This window comes from Benincasa hispida, chromosome 9 (genome assembly GCF_009727055.1).
Source record: "Benincasa hispida cultivar B227 chromosome 9, ASM972705v1, whole genome shotgun sequence".
In the NCBI taxonomy this organism is placed as follows: domain Eukaryota; kingdom Viridiplantae; phylum Streptophyta; class Magnoliopsida; order Cucurbitales; family Cucurbitaceae; genus Benincasa; species Benincasa hispida.
In genome coordinates this window covers 25,557,167-25,569,080 of record NC_052357.1, presented here as the reverse complement: position 1 = coordinate 25,569,080, position 11,914 = coordinate 25,557,167, and positions in this window count along the sequence as shown.

Genomic DNA, 11,914 nt, shown 5'->3' with positions numbered 1-11,914 from the left:
GGGTGTCCCTTTATATATAGATCAATTTTAAAAAAATAATAAATTTTCATTGGTTGGAGATTGGAATTTTTGTTTTATTCAATATATGGTAAAACAAAAAAGGAAATTGCCCGAATAGATTATTTTATATTTCTTTTAAATATTATTTTAGTCCATAAAATTCTAATTTTATTCTATTTTGTTCCTAAACTTTAAAAAATATTTATTTTAGTTCCTAACTCTTCAACAAAAATGTGAAAATGTTGTATTTTTTTATGACTAGACTCTAAATGTATCGAGAGAGATGAACGTGAAGTACAATCTCAAAAACCAACATGCCTTGATACTGAACGGTCAAGATTTTGAACTAAAAATGAATTTTAAATTCTCCCACTTTGTCACCTTTAAAATTGAAACTTTAGACTTTTTAGCTTAGCAAACTTATTTGGTAACCTAATCATCAAAAAATATAAATCATCTCGTCATTTTGTTAAAGAGTTGACAAAATCTTAATATATTAGGAACTAAAATAAGTATTTTTTTTAAAATATTAACTAAAATGAACATTTTTAAAAGTTCAGAGACCAAATAAAATAATATTCAAAGTTTAGGACTAAGACGATTATTTTTTGAAAAGTCTAGGGACTAAAACAAAATATTATTCAAAGTTCAAGGACCAAACTAGGATTCAAACCATCTTTTTAAAAATTTTAAAACTTTGTGTGAAATTTAAAACTACACCACTCTCTGTTAGAATTTCATTTTAAGATCATTGATACATCAGTAAACATGTGTATGAGAATTTTTTTTAGTTCTCCCTTTGAAATCTCAAGGATTTAAGATGGACTTTGTTGTTGCTTACCTCAAAAAAAAAAAAAATAGTTTGAAATATGAAGACTCCATTTAGTAACTATTCGATTTTTTGAATTTAAACTAACCTTATAACACACTTTTCTCCTCTAAATTGAGTTTGAACTCAAGACATCCTGAAGCAACCTGCTATGATATCATATTAAATCACCAATTAACCCAAAAACTTGAACTGGCAAGTAAAGGTAAATTTAATATAATATCTAACACTTCCCACATTTATGGGTTTGGAATATGAAAAATACTCAACAAGTGGAAATCAATATTAATTGGGGAAAGCACAAACATTGCAGGACCTTGAACATGAGATATCAACCTGCTCCGGTACCATCTTAAATCACCCAAATGCTTAAACTAATGGGTGAAGATAAATTTAATATAATATCTAACAAAGAATGATGTAAGTTATTATAAGAAATGAAGAAAAAATAGATTTAATTTTAAAAAAAAATTAAAAAACAAAAACGGTGACCAAACAAAACCAAAATCATTTTAAAATTCATCTTTTGCGTTAAAACTAAACTTAAATGATCAGATTTCATAATATTCTACAAGAATAAGAACTTATTTAGCCTTCTTCTCAAGAAGGAAGGAAGGAAGAAGAAGAAGAAGAAGAAAAAAAATTATTTAACCTGGTCACATTCCTTTTTCAATTAGCAAATCATAAACAAAAGTTTAATTAATAAACTGTTTATTTTTCTTTTCATTTTTAGTTACCATCAAATTTTAAATCATTTATTGAGACCATGTAACGATTATTTTGTGCAACGATTATAGGAGCAAAGATCGAACATCTATGTCAACTGCTTCTCGGATTAATTTACTTTGGTTAACTTGTTCTTTCTTTTGATAATTTATATGCCAAAAGGATAATAAATTTAAATTATTGTATTTAATTAAAATCACAGAATTCAATACACGGAAGAGGAAAAAAAATATTAAATCATCGTGGCTAGTTCTCATTAAAAGTAACGAAAATTGTAAAAATTAGAGAACGCTTACGTGGCATCGGTCTGAAGGAACTCTAGAAATGCTAAAGTAACAGAAAAACTACGACGTGGAGGATTTACAGTACGCCACGTGTAATTTAATAATCACTCCGACCCCTGACTCCAATTTCGTCTTTCGAATAGCAAGGCAACAGATGTGCAAGTTGCAAATATTTTAATTGGAAAATTATTTTAATATTAAGGCACTCAAATTTAATAATAATAAATAAATATAAATTTATTACTATTGTTATTATTTTAATGTTTCTGCACACTTGTTCTTAGTTCTTTCTAGACTCTTCCTTTGGATAATGTCCTAATATGATTTTCTCTCTCTTAAGAAAGAAAGAGATGGTATATTGTATTGAGCAATTATTTTGCTATAAAATCATAGATAATATAGGAAATAGATTGAAAAGAAAAATTTAGGAAGAAATTATAATGGATGGATCATTTTTATTAAAAATATTAATATTTCACATTTTAGAAAAAATTTTAAAAAAATACTAATATCTCACATTTTAACTAGATTAATCATGAATTTACGTAATGTTTTTTTTAAAAAAAGAAGTAGACCGCATGTGCAAAAAAGAACATCCATGTGTGATAGCCTAATAGTTGGATTTTTTTATTTAGGTATCTTTTTGCAAGTTATTGTTGTTGTTTTTCTTAAAAAAATATGTTTTATGACATTTGTTTGTATTTTAGTTTATTTTTTAATAAATAATTATTAATCAAGAAGATATTTTCCTTTCAAATATTTTACTTCATATTTCATGTTTCTTAGTAACATTTCTTTTGTTTCTTATTCTCTCATGATTTGAATTTTTAAAAATAAAGTTTTAACTGAAAATCAAATTTAAAAAATTGAATATTGTAAATTATATTATTACAGTTATTTTTTAGTATAAACTTTATAATATATAATTTTAAAATAATATTAAAAATGAATATAGCTCAATTCTTCCACTTTGATGTCAGTATCTAAATTTTCTATTTTTATATTTGAATAAAAAAAAAAATTGGAAGTCAAAAGAAATGAGTTTGACTTGAGAGGAAAGTTCTGGAAGGTCTAAGAAAAATGGAAAGGGAAGTTGGAGAAATAGAGGTGGGGATTGGCTCGTGGTCTTATGAAATATTGACCACAAATTGCCCGAAGAGAGGGGAGGGTGTCCCAATCTAAATTAATAAAATTCTATTGGTCAGATAGAGTGTCCTTTTTTTTTTTTTTTAGAGAATTGGAATATTTTTATAATATTGCTAACTTTTTATTTTTTCAAAAAAAAAAAAAAGTATATACTTAGATCAAATTACAAACTAGTCCCTAAGCTTTTATGCTATATTTAATTGGCTTAAAAACTTTCTAATTTTGTATCTAGGTCAAATTATATAAAGTTTAGGCATCTTCGAGAATAATTCTAAAATTGAAATGGTTAAAATTATTTTTCGTTTACCTTATAGGTATGAATTATATTTTTGATTCTTTATAAATAATTCTGATGATATAAAAATTATCTTTAAAAATGTAAATTTTAATATATTAAATTAATTTTGAGGGATTAAAAGCACATTTTAGAGTGATTTTAAAATGAAAAAAGTGATTTTTATGATTTTAAAGTTACTCCAAAAAATGCACTTAGTGTTTAAATTTTGAGATTTGTGTCTATTTGGTCTCTAAATCTTTAAAAATGTTTAATAGATCTCCAAAATTTCAATTTTGATGTATAATTTGTCATTGACAAAATTAGGAATTTAAAAAATGAATTGTTCTATTAAATATAAATTTGAACTTCATGTCTAATGGAACTCCAAAAATTCTCAATTTCGAGTCCAATAAATATATGAATTTTACAAAATTTAAAAGTTTGGAGACTAAATTTGTAACTTTAAAAGTTCAAAGACAATATAAATACAAATCTAAAGTTCAAGGACAAAATTTATAATTTAACTTTGTATCAATTTATTAAGTCCGTAAAATAATTTATACTTTCTAAAATTTATAGACCAAGTTCTTTTTATATTTACAATTAAGCTTGAGTAGACACAAAATTAAAAGTTTAGCCACATTTTAAAATTTTTATAAGTTATTCAATACAACCTTTAAAGTCATACCTATTTTATAACCCTAACTCAAAGCTATAAAGTTAGAAATTAATATAACTTTCAGAAAATGTATATAAATATAATTCTTTAGATTTGATTGTAACAATTCTATAGTTGAGTGTTTGGTTGAAAATCCATTGTAATTCAAGGATGATTGGTACATTCTACAAAGTTTAAGAATTAATAAAAAATTTATGTAAAATAAAAATAATAAATAATGAAAAAGATTTAGTTGCATGATGGATTAAATTGAAATAAAATTAGATTGTTGTGTAATATGTTTCTAGAATAATCACGGTCAAATTTTTTATTTTTTTTTTTAAAAAAAAACCCTCGAATGTCGCTCGATAAATTTCACACTTAAAAGTGATAAAATTGAATAAAATGTGAATTTTGAAATGTTTGAAGAGCCAGTCAATCTTACAGTATCTAGATTTTACAAATCAACGTAATTTAAAAAGCGATTTTCTTTGGATAAATTAATAATTAGTTTAACCAAATAGTTAAATTCTATATACCTCTAATATAAAGTTTAAGCTAGCATAATAACACGTTTGAGTTTGAATTTCACTTTCAAAATTAATTTTTTATTATATAAAATCTGTGTTTGAAAGTGTTAAATAAAATATTAAATTGATTTTAGAGGATTAAAGACATTTTTTTAGAGTGATTTTAACAAATTTGCATGTTTTTTTTTTCGCATTAGATAACACACAACAGTCAACTATTTCTTTAATTTAATAAAAAATATTAACTTCGTGCGTTTAATTATTAAATATCAAACAGAACATTGGAGGATTCTAAAAAGAAAAAAACAATAGAAAATAAAAGATGATTTATCGTCGTGGCTAGTAGTCGTAAAACCCAGCGAAAATTGCAAAAATAAAAGTTAGCTTACGTGGTATCTTTTCAAACGTGGGACCTTCTGAATCTGCCACGTAATATTTTGTGCTCTATCTCTGACCCCAGTTTCGGTGTTTAAACTAGCAACACACTTGTGCAAGTTGTGAATATTTTAATTCGAAATATTATTTAGATATTAATGAACTCACATTATGAATTATTATTTTTAAATTTTCTGTCTCCTAGCATATGTTCTTAGTTCTTTCTAGACCCTTCTCTTAGATAATGTTGCAAATTTTAAATCTAAAATGAGGGGAAAAAAAGAGGATAAACTGTTCAAAGAAAAAAAGAGCATAAATTGAATATTCCTTTTCTCTAGGGGTAGAGTTCTCATTATAAAATTTATAAATAAAGAAAAATAAGGTAGGAAAATAAATTCCGATCTATCTACAATAAAATCAGATTTTTTTTAGGAATAAATTTTATTTGTCATAACATCGACAATCTTTTTTGGAAGAACTATCGACAAACTTTTAGAAACTATTGAAATTAACTACTACTCAAATCATAAATTTTGGTTTTAATTACCAATTACGTGTTTTAAGAATCTACCGTTTTAGGGGGTTAGAAACAAACAACATTCTTTGGCTAATAAATAACATAGTGTATTCCATCGAGAAAATAGTTATAATTTTAAGATGATGATAGATAATTATGGTCTTCCTCAACCAAAATTTTGAATGCTACTAGTGGGATCTCTCTCCAAATGGGGTTCAAGAAAAACTTTGCTTATTGTTTTGGTATATTAGGGATCATAACCCTAAAGTCTTTTTATATATTAGTTCAATTAGAGTTCTCATTAAACTCTAATTAACTAGGAATGAACTTCTATCAATTAAATCCATACTCAATTAAGAATCTAGGGTCTTAATTAATTAGATATAATATGACACAATCTAATAAAATAACTCAATGTGATAAATTATTAATCCACATACATAGCACATACTTTAATTAAACGTATTATTATTTAACTATGTCAAACATTCTCCCACTTGGGCTATATCTGTGTACCTGATATAATTAAATCACTTAAACTTTAAGCTCACATAAACAGGGTATTTCAATAGTAGAATTCTCATTTAGCTCAATCTGGTTTATCTCCTATATTAGCATGGAATCAAGGCGGCTTTTGTCCCTACCCTTGTAACTAAACCTTCCAAGATCACTAATTCCAATACATTCAATGACATAGATTAAGTACGAACGGATAGCATGGAAACTACATGCAAAGTGATCTAGATCATGCCTGTTTCAAATTGATCCAAATTCCTTAATGAGATCATTCTTAAAAACTTTATGCTAAACCGACAAACAAGTTCAGATAATAAAACATAAACCATCAACTTTATTCTATATAGAAAATAAACAAAATAAGTTCAAATAACATCCTTAATAACAAACTTCCACTAAACCATGGAATCAGAAAAATGACTAACACCTATGTGAGCAACATGTTCATGAAAAACTTTAGGTGGTGAACCTTTAGTCAATGGACCTGCCATCATAGAGTTGTATTCCTATGTATTATCTTGAAATTTGACCATTTTGAACTCTTTCTTTAATAATCAGAAACTTCACCTCTACTTGCTTTGACTTCGTATTACTTCTCTTGTTGTTGGAATACATCACTGTTGACTTATTGTCACAAAATAATTTTAGCGGTCTTTCTATGCCAATCATTATCCGCAGCCCAGTGACAAAATTTCGCAACCATTTTCCATGATTGGACACATCATAACATGCTATAAACTTTGCAGCCATGGTAGAAGAAGTCATAAGTGTTTATTTAACACTTTTCCAAGATACAGCTCCTCTAGCCAATATAAAGATATAGTCTGAAGTGGATCGCAAAGTGTCTTGGCATCCAGCATAATCAGAATCAGAATACTCAATTGAAGGTACCCTAACGATAAGGTCTTTTAAATGGAAGCGGGATCATCCCAAAACAAACACGATCATGCATTTAATTTAAAAAATATAGCATGCATACAAAAGAAATAATTAGGGTTTTAGAAACATTTACCTTTATAGACCTTCCTCACGTAAAATCCCTTTTCTGTGCAAATCACGAACGACAACCAAAAAGGCCAATTGAGCACCACCACTTGGAGACCTCAGTATTCTTTGGTGAGAAGCTAGGAGGTGTGGGCTCTGGTGATTTTGGATTAAGAGGGAAGGAAAAAGAATTGTGAGAAGAGAGGAGGAGCCAAGGGAATTTTTCTCTGAGATTTTCTTTTAAGAACACTGATCACTCAGTGTTGCAGGAGGAGGATGAAGAAAAAACACATCATTTGTTAACCACCCACATCAAACGTGGGTGGAGAGAAAATTAGGGAGGGAAGTTAATTCTCTCCCAATAAATCAAATATTAAATAACTATTTTTTTAAAAAAATAAATTATATATATATAATAACTAATTTATTATACATATATACATAACTATATGTTACATCACATATAACATATAACCTATAGTTTTTATATTATATCAAATACAATATAGTCTATAGTTTTAATTTTCTCTCACAAATGACTTTCAATATAAATCACATTTACATTAAATTTAATTATATGAATCCAATTCATATAATTAATATTTGAATCATATTCAAATATTTATTTCCTCTCATAAATACTTAATATTATAATGTATCAAATACATTATAGTAATTATATCACATATAATAAAAATTTAATTAATTATATCATATATAATTAAAATTTAATTAATTATATCATATATAATTAATTCTCTCAATTAATTTGAACAATTCAAATTAATCCAAAAACTAATTCTAATTTAATCTCGTTGAGCTATTGATGGGACCTCATGAACCTATAGCTTGAAGCTCCAACGATAAATAATTAATTAAACTCTTTAATTAAATTATTCACCATTCGTTAACTGTCGAACACTCCACTAAATAAGAGTTCACAACTTACTCAGGATTAAGGTCAAGTCTACTATGGTTATCTTAGTGAAATATTAGTTTCTTCAAGTAATGTATTATAACGAGAAACTAATTATTTTGTGTCGGTCTATGTATAAACTCCTTTATACAGGATACCTTCACTCGCATGTCTTTACATGAACAATATGGTTCATATTGTTTCTAACACTTATATCTCATGTAACAATTATGAAGTGGACCGTATCTATAGTGTTACAAGGATAAGACACCTAACCTTCATCCATTTACTGCAAACCTTTTAGCTTATTACTTGAACATGAACCACCTATATGGCAACCACATGTTTAAGTGACATAATCTAACATTGGATCTTAGTTTATTAGATTGAATTAATGTTGTCTAAATATCAAATAAAATACCTCTGATTTTATTAGATAAATAATTTGTGTTAACAAAATAACAAACCACGAGATACACTAGTGACATCAGTCCCAACATATATGCCTTCGGTTCGTTTCAATTTTTATTAGATTTTCTAATCAAAATCTGGTCCAAACCAATACTATTTAATTTTCTCCAAATACAAACCAATATGTCAAATTTTGTGTTAAAAAACCAAACTGAACCTGTGGATCGGTTTGTATTGGTTTGGCTTTTCGATTTTTCAGTTTTTTGTTACACTCTTACTTATAAATTGAGCGAAAGAGAGATAAGAATTCATTAAATGTTGATTGTACTTGTTGGTTTATAATAAATATTATCAGGGAATGAAATGGAATATTAGTGTTGCATTGAATTTTTGTTTTTTGATTGTTGAAGGGGAAGATCAAAAGAGAGATTGGAAATAGAGGAGAAGAAAGCATTTAATATTGAGGATAAAAGTGGTATTTGAAGGAACTCGTATGAGGAGAAACTTGAGCGGAAGCGGATCGACCAAATTCCATAAATTTTCGAATATAAAGGTTACAGTAAACATACAACTACATATGCATTTACGATTATATTACAACGTGCTTTTAAATGAAAATGGGATTCAAGAAACCTAGAACCTTTCTTCGCGTTTCTAGGGACCTTAAATTTAAGGAGATATCAGACATTTTAAAAATGTTTAGGGTGATATGGACAGAAACTTAAAATTGAGGGACTTATGTAGCAATTTAACCATATACTTGCATATATTATTACATAACTAGCTAATTCTATATTTTTTACATCATTGTATTAATTGAAACTCTAAACACCCATTTGGTAAGGAATCTAGAAACAGAATTTTGGAAACAAACAATTCAATAAAAATATATATTTCATATTTTTTTCATAACTATTTGGTAGGACATTCAAAAATTGAATTCTAATTTAAGTAATTCTTTGAAATGTCTTTTATACCATATTTATAAATCATAAAACTAGTGATAATTACCTACTAAATATTAGTTGACGATAAAATATTGTTAATTTGCTTATGAGCATGTTTCATGTTAATTTTTTGTATAATTATTATTCTTTAATATTACATAATTTATAATCCACTAAATGATACATATTTTATTTTTTTAAAAAAAAAATAAATAAATTGAGTTTTAACCTGTAATACTATATTTCTAAATGTTTTAGCTTCATTTAATATAATTATACATTTTAAAATTTAAAATTCAAAGTCTAGATAAAATAAATACATAAAAATGTTGTTTATAGAATGTATACTGTTTGGATTACAAAACCCTGAAAATAATTTTTAGAAATAGAATCCAAGTTGTTTACCAAACACATATTTGTTGAACTTAAGGAATCTAAAAACATAAACAAAATCCAGATTACCGACCAAACAGTTCCTAAATTTTCATAAGTCAACCAACTTAAAAATACATAATTATAACATTATTCTTCTCCCAAAATCTTATCAAATGATGTAAAATTCAACTAACATGAACATGTATTATCAACTAGAGGTTTGAGGTTGATACTCACTCTACATATTATTTTTTTAAAAAAAAATCTTGCCAAATAATCACCAGCAAAAATTCTCGTGTAGTTCTTTCCAAATAGGAAGAGAAAAGTATAGGAAGATGAAGACATAAAATAGCGTTCATATTAATTAAAAATATCATTACCCACTATAATTCTAGCATCTCTAATATGAATGAGAGTTATGTATTAACAATTTTAAAATTACAATGAAACGTTAGGAAGAGTCTGAGTTAATTCATATTTTTAAAATTTTAGAATCTTAATTAATAAATTATTATTTGTTTAGGATTTTAAAAATGAATCGTGTTCAAAAAGCTGTTCTTCCTTTATAATAAACTAATTAAGTCTAATATCTTGCACAAATTACCATTTATTATCTCAACAATTATTTAAATTTTAATATTGAAAATTGTATCAATTTTAATCATCATATAATTATTAAAGCAATTGTGGGTGATTTCTCATTGTCGTTGGAGTTACATGAAATCTAGTTTGACTTTCCATTCAAATATATATGTATAACCCAATAACAATTATATAAAGACATTTCTTTATTGATTGAAGATATATTTGAGAGTGGTTTGGGAAGAAATGACCAAAATCATTTTTTTTTTTAATATTGGTATTTGACAAATGTTGGAAATTAATTTTAGAAAAATCTAAAATATTTTTAAATTGATTTTAGAAAAAATATAAAATAAATTTTAAATATTTTTTTTAATAATAGTTGAGAGGTGGTTCTTGATGGGGTGATTAACTTGACCACAAAAAATTATCTCCATTTTATTCATTTATTGAAATACCAAATTTACGCTTATATTTAAGGATAATTTCTAAAAAAGAAAATACTATTTTAATAATTTGATAATTCTAAAATCATTTTTGAAATGAATCATAATAATTCAAAATCACTTTCAAAAGTGTAGAATCAAACATCAATATAATTATATGAAAATCAAATGTAGCTAAATTTGTTTGTCTAAAGTTATTATTTTAACCCATCATCCTCAAACATATCCAATGCCTTTTTGGATTAACTTGAGAAAAAATGTTTTTTAAAATATTTATTTTTATAGAAAATGATTTAAAATGCGTGGTTTCTAAACACTTCAATTATTTCTAAAATAATTTATTTTTAAAATTAAACACTTAAAATGAATTCGAAACCCATCTTAATTAGTAGATTAAACTGATGGGGCCACAAGTACTGGTTGTAATTTATGTTATTGTCTCAGAAGTGCTTTTTCAATGAAGATATTTTCTTGACCATCGTCAATGATTTTGCAAGTGGGTCTAAGTGGGAGCAATGGTTTATAGAAGTAATCTAACATAATTTTATAAAAAAGAGTGGCTACATCTCTGCGATCTTTATTTAATTCACTTTTTCATGTAAATAATAACTAAAACTCTTTCATTAATTAATCATGTTTCATAATTTGAAGGATTTTTCTATTTTTTTTTTTAATGAAAACACTAGAAATTTGAAATTAGGAACCTATTATGTTGAGAACTCTAAATATCAATCGTTAAAACCTCCCAAATCAACCAGTCCAGCTCCAAGGGCAAGTTAGAAAAAATTACTTTGTAATCAACGACCAAGAGACAATGAGAACTAGTTCTCTATTCCATGTTTGAACATTCAATTCAACAAGTAACTTGATCGATCTACTTGTATGCTAAAACATTAAATCCAAAGTAAAATAATTTATAAGCATGTGTCTAATAGAATTAGGTACATGTCACTGTTAGACATATTTAAATAATAACATATTTAATTAAAGTATGGATTATATATGTGGATTAACAATTTATGGCTATTTTATGAGTAGACGATTAATTTATGCGGTATCAGAAAACGTATCTTGGGGACGCCTTAAAGCACTCATGGTATCATTATGAATATACAAACCAAAACTGTGAAAGCCTAAAATATACACACCCATGTTCAGATGTGATATGATTGCATCACGATGCAGACAACAAAGAAAGACTAGGTCCTTAGTATTCCTACATGGTACTAACACTCCTTTGATACTGTCCAAGAGTTTCTCTGCTCTTTTATTTATTTGTGCTTAATTTTATCGATTATACTAGAAATCATATAATAACTTGGTATAATTCTTAGTGAGGTCTGATAAGTATGAATCATAGTTCTAATATTTTGGAATCTATTTCATATATTCTGT